The sequence below is a fragment of the Papaver somniferum genome, chromosome 9, assembly GCF_003573695.1.
Source record: "Papaver somniferum cultivar HN1 chromosome 9, ASM357369v1, whole genome shotgun sequence".
NCBI classification, from domain to species: domain Eukaryota; kingdom Viridiplantae; phylum Streptophyta; class Magnoliopsida; order Ranunculales; family Papaveraceae; genus Papaver; species Papaver somniferum.
Window position 1 is genome coordinate 76961705 of NC_039366.1, and position 5926 is coordinate 76967630.

The 5926-nt window shown below is 36.5% G+C and overlaps 1 pseudogene; it reads right to left on the reverse strand.

Annotated features, from left to right (window-relative positions):
- Window positions 1-1705: 1705 nt before the first annotated feature.
- On the reverse strand, window positions 1706-5000 carry LOC113312174 (annotated as a pseudogene).
- Between the last annotated feature and the right edge of the window lie 926 nt (window positions 5001-5926).

Consider the following 5926-nt stretch of genomic DNA (forward strand, 5'->3'; position numbering starts at 1 on the left):
TCCCGCCTTCCACATACGACGAAATGAGCTGTATCAATGTTTTGGAAGAGAGTGAAAGAGTTATATTATGAGCGCACCACGAATCCGAAAAACCATAGATGGAGAGACTTAGCGTTTCGATTCGCATACATAAAAAAATGCAATACGAGAGGAGAGTATTTTAAAGTTAGAAAAATAGTGTACGACCATCATCCATAAGCTCCTCTTAGTGAGAAAGTGAGTAATCTGTTATTTTTATACCTATGGTATCATTTAATTTTTGCATACTAACGTCTAATTCATTTAGTTTCAGCTGGAACAGTCCAATCGTCTATGGCGAGTTCATAATGTGGAAGGAAAGTTCATTCACCACAACGGGTATGTGGTGTTGTATCGTCATGCTCGTAGGTTCATTGACGATGTATTGATGTGCGAGATCCAAGAATTCACATACTATATTGTCCTATGTAATGCGTTGATTTCCTAAACTATATAGTGAATATTTTGTTTATAAAAGTATCACATAATCGGTCTATGTGTGCATATATAACATCTGTTTCTGATAATCAGTTTATATGTACATGAATAAGAACCAATTGTAGGTTTTCTTCGTCAATTCAAAAAAAGTCAACTCAGAATGGGTCTACGAGTACACGAACATCTACCAATTCTGGGTTGAGTTATTTCAAATAAAATCAAATATTTTTCTTCTTTTGATGATGACAGAACAAAAAATGTCTCAAAATTAGTTAGATTTCTCAGCTAACAGGATTAAACATCAATTAATCACTCCTCATATTAATACCAATTAATTAGGAATAATTTATCCATTAAGTAAAATAATTAGGTAAAGAACATCATTTTTTATCTTGCTGTGGTATGCCTCAAATAATGTCTACCCCTCAAACTAGGAAGGCACTTTTTTTTGTTGGGATTATTCGTATTCTGGGTCCTATAAAAGAGACCCCAAGTAACAGGATGCAGCATAAAAAATTAATATGAACCAACACTAGAACAAGTCTCATTGGTAAGAAAAACTTTTTTTTTCTTTTCAACTTATAACTTTAACCAAGCACATTGTATTGGAAGAGTTGGCTGGATCATAACATTGTATTGGAAGAGTTGGCTATACCAATCTTGCGAAACTCTGAATCTTCTACTATACTTGGCAAACTTGCATGCTGCCTTATTACAATATCTAGGAACACAAATACAATGTCAACTGAAAAATGGTAATACAAAAAATACATACGTAAGAATATCTTCATTTTCCCATGCAATAGAATGTGCAGATCCATTAGCATAGCGTGCAACGGAGCTTGGAAGATAGAATTCATCACTTGGAATAGGCCATGGAAGTTCAAATGTCCAATACCATAGTCAGTCAAACACTCATATAGACCATGTTGACTGTGTGAGACTTTCTTAAATTGTTGAATTTATCACTTCCCTCCCTTGGTGTTTATTTACCAGCATTACTGGATGGTTATTAAACTTTCCAGTGTTACCAGCATCTCCAATTTATTGAGCAGTAGCATTTGGCATAGTACGGAGCAACACAAAGGTTATGAATTCAAATTCTGAGTGTGACCAAATACTAACCTAAAAGTAAATTAAATACTAAAATATATACCTTGTTTTTCTTTTTCTACTGTCAACTTTTAATGTCTTCATTACCGGTCGGTCAAAATTGTTTGAAAGAACAGCTCAAAAGATGAGCAGTTTTTCAAGGGGCCATGAGTCCTTCGATTGTATAGACACTACTCTGCCCAGTCCTTCTTGAATAGCAATGTTTGTAGTGTCCTCATAACATCGTAATCTGGATCAAGCTTCCGCTGCCATCCCTGAAAAGACAGAAATGCAAATAACAAAAAGCCATAATCATCTCGACTATTACAAATCTACAATACTAGAAATTGGTTTAGAATTCCAAAAACCAGAAGCTTGGTTTTCTTAACAAGAATTCAATTTCAATTGATACCTTTAAATTTTAAATTTTAAACAGACAAACGGCTACATCACTTAAATATCTAATTGTTTAACCTCACGCTAGTGTCATTTAGTGCATATTTTCCATGCCGCTGCATATGGAGTTGTATATTCGTAGAGAATTGTGATACTCTACAAAGACCAAAAATTTAAGCAACAAGCAGAAACCACCTACCTAAATCTTGTGGAGCTTAGTCAACACGTAAATCGCTATGAAATATGATTTTTAAGTTGCTCGCTTGATACCCTCCATCAAATGAGCATGTTGAAAACAAAAAGAAATCATGGTTTGGATTGCAACAATTAAAAGGTATCAACTAATTACCTCGAGCACCAACATAGTAACCATGACAGTGCAAACATTGCCATCAACATTGACTTTGTGACGTCGAACTTGCTCAAGTAAATGATGCACGCAATCAGCAGGGTGGACTATATCACCTTCCGGGGTGCCCCAAAAAGCAAATGACTTTGACACTTTCTGATAAAATACCATGATGTTTGAGTAAAAGATGTAGATAGCTAAAGAAAACTACAAACAAGAATTCCTCTTAAGCCATTCATTTACAAGATAACACTAGATAATAAAATCAAGTGATAACAGTTCAGTTAATGTGAGCTTAAAGCCTCAGATTCAAGATCATCACCGCAGTACAACAGGCTTAGCAAAGCATGATTTAAACTAATAGGATTCCTTACAAAATTCTGCAGGCCACCCTAATTCCTAATAGAATTGTCCAACCAAGGGTTTACCTATATAAACACCTGAATAATGTTCTGTAACAAACATTTTTTTGATTTCTTGAAATCAACATTCACGATTCACATCTAATAACCAGAGTATTGGGCATCTAAAGATTATTTGGGCTCTCCAGAGTTTCTTAGCAAACTAACGGGGATGCATTTCACTTCAAGAACTTCCAGATAGATAAAGAAGATTATTCTTATCCAACATGCATATTTAAATCATATAGTGATGGCTGAGGTCATGTGGTACTTACTAGGCAGTAGCAGCTACAAATTAGGTTGGTAGTACTTAATTATGTGAGACATATTATATAAAATGCTAACTCAAAATATATGAAGGAATTGAATATTAGCAGATTAATTCGACATTCTGAAATACGGATGAAAAACTTTCACATGATACTAAAAAGTCAACAAGACATTAAGATGACAAACAACACTACAGGCAATTAGTCAATGTTAAGCTACAAAGATCTGCAACAAGCATGTTACCTCAATGAAGGCTTTTGGGTTTGGACAGTTCTGTTGTTTTGATAACCTCAAGGTGCACTCTGCAGCTGTGCTGCCATCACGAACTGCAACAGCCTTAAAGAACTCCAGTAAATTTACTCTATCACTCTTAGAGAGCTCAGCTGTCATCCCAACATCAAGGAAAATAACATGAGGCCTCCATTTAAAGAGCTTCTTACGAGAAGGCTTGCCTTTAGGTACCCGGACAAGGATATTTCCAGGATGCATGTCTGCATGGATAAAATTATCCACCTGAAAGATAATTGCACTGATTGTAATGCTAACACAATATAGGGCGAACAACATAACCATGAAGCCCATTGTTCGTGAATATGCCTATTACCTACCTCCCCAAATGTAACAGTATTGCACTAATATGTTTCAGATGTAAGTCATCATCTGGTCTGTGGCATTTCTTTGCATTTATTTGTGTCGTGCATGAAAATATCATATATGCCATTATTATTTTGATGCAAGAGTAAATACAGATATAACTTACCAGAAGCATCTTCAGAAGCGCGTGAGTACCAATGTGAGCAAGAGCACTTTTCATTCTTTCATGTCCTACATTCTCATCAACATAAGCTGCAACACTTTCTCCATTCTCAAAAGTCTCCACCAGAACAGCAGGATGCACCAGAGGATATAAAGGCTTTGGAAAAGAGACATCTTTCCATTGTCGAAAATTGTAAATAAAACGACTCAATTGTGCTGCTTCTCTTGCAAGATCTACTTGAGACATCATAAAGACCGCAAACTGTTGTACACTTTCATCAAGTCTCAACCACTTCAACGCGGGGATGAAGTTCGAAATTTTGGCAACCACATTAATAATTGCAAAATCTGTTCTAAAGATTCACCAACACCAGGATGTCTAACTTTCACAGCAACCATAGTTGGCTTCGACTTTTGACCTGGGTATCGAAATCTCAAAGTAGCTCGATGTATTTGGGCAATACTTCCTGATGCTACAAGTTCCTCCTCAAAACCCTCAAAGATTTCCGGAAGTTTACGACCAAATGCTTTTTCAATAGTTTTTTTAGTGTAGGCAAAGCTATGAGCTGGGGCTTTGGTGTGAAGCTTTGAAAGCTCGGTGCAGAGATCTCTAGGAAAGAGATCAGGTCTTGTAGCTGCCCATTGCCCCCATTTTATAAAAGCTGGACCTGCTTTTTCCAGTGTAACCCGTACGATATGAAGCCATATTTTCCTAAAGTTCTCACCCATACAATCCGCAAATGGAGCCAGTGCTATGCTTGGTGAAAAAAGAATTGCCAAATACATGCTTCTGAATAATAACATGATTCCGTCAAAGATTGAGAACAAAAATGAGCTCAAATAAAGATGCCCATTTTGCGCATGCATGTAAATACTATTACCTGTTGCAAACTGTTCACTGTGTCCGTCAGCCCAAGTCCTGTGTGTCCATGCTGCATTTCCAAGAACTAGTGCAAAAATGCTAGGAACTATAACGGGTGATCTGGTCAATGCCAAGCTCACAGCACAAGCTATCTTACTTAATGGAGGGAATAAAGGCCCATCGTAAGAACATATCTGATAAAGCCTCTTCCAAGCAACTTGAGCATGATGTGTCACTGTATTATTACTGGTCGAAAGTAGAGAATTTTTTGTGTAACTGCTACAAAAATTTGACTTGCCTTACAAAATGAATACGAAAAATGTCTTTGACTGCTGTATTGTGAGTATAATTTAGGAATGGAGGAAGATGGTCCAACTGTGACAACCCCATGCTTCTTCTGTTGGTTAAACTTCAACATAGAAGTCACTAACAAGCTGGTTAGGACAAGATTAGGAAATTGATGTAATCCTAAGGGAATCAGAAGTCATCTAGTTCTAAGAAAAGGAAAGACATGTAATAAGGTAATAGGACTAGGAAAAGGAATTCATAGTTCTATATATATATGATCACCAAAGTTGTGGTTGATAATATGAGCAAGATTAAAGCTTGTGTTTAGTTTTGAGAGATTTTCTAAGCATCAATAAAGAGAGTTGTCTTTATATAAGCTAAGTTTCATCTTGCAGTTGCCATTAATTGGTATCAGAGCTTGTTTCTGAGCCATGGAAAACGAAACCACCATTGTGGGTGCAAAGCAGTTCACACCACCATCAATACAAGTTCCAATCCTCAACGCCACAAACTACACAGTATGGGCCATGAGAATGAAGGTACTGATGAAAATCTACAAATTTTGGGAAATAATTGATCCTGGTACATTGGACCCAGACAAAAACAATGTTGCCATTGGATTACTCTTTCAAGCAATACAAGAATGTCTTGTTCTACAAGTTGGTGAACAGGAAACTTCAAAGAAAATTTGGGATGCAATAAAGGCACGTAATCTCGGAGCTGATCGAGTTAAAGAAGCCCGTCTGCCAACCTTAATGTCTGAATTTGAAAGAGTGAATATGAAAGACACCGATACTATTGATAGCTTTGCAGGAAAGCTATCAGAGATAGCCTCAAAAGCTGCGTCACTTGGACAATCCATTGATGAAGATAAACTGGTAAAGAAGTTTCTCAATAGTTTACCAAGATCCAAGTATATTCATATCATATCCTATCTCGAACAAGTCTTAGATTTAAAGAAGACTAGCTATGAAGATATAATTGGAAGATTGAAAGCATATGAAGAGAGAATCCTTGATGAAGAAAACAATGGAGAAACTCAAGGAAAACTCTTGT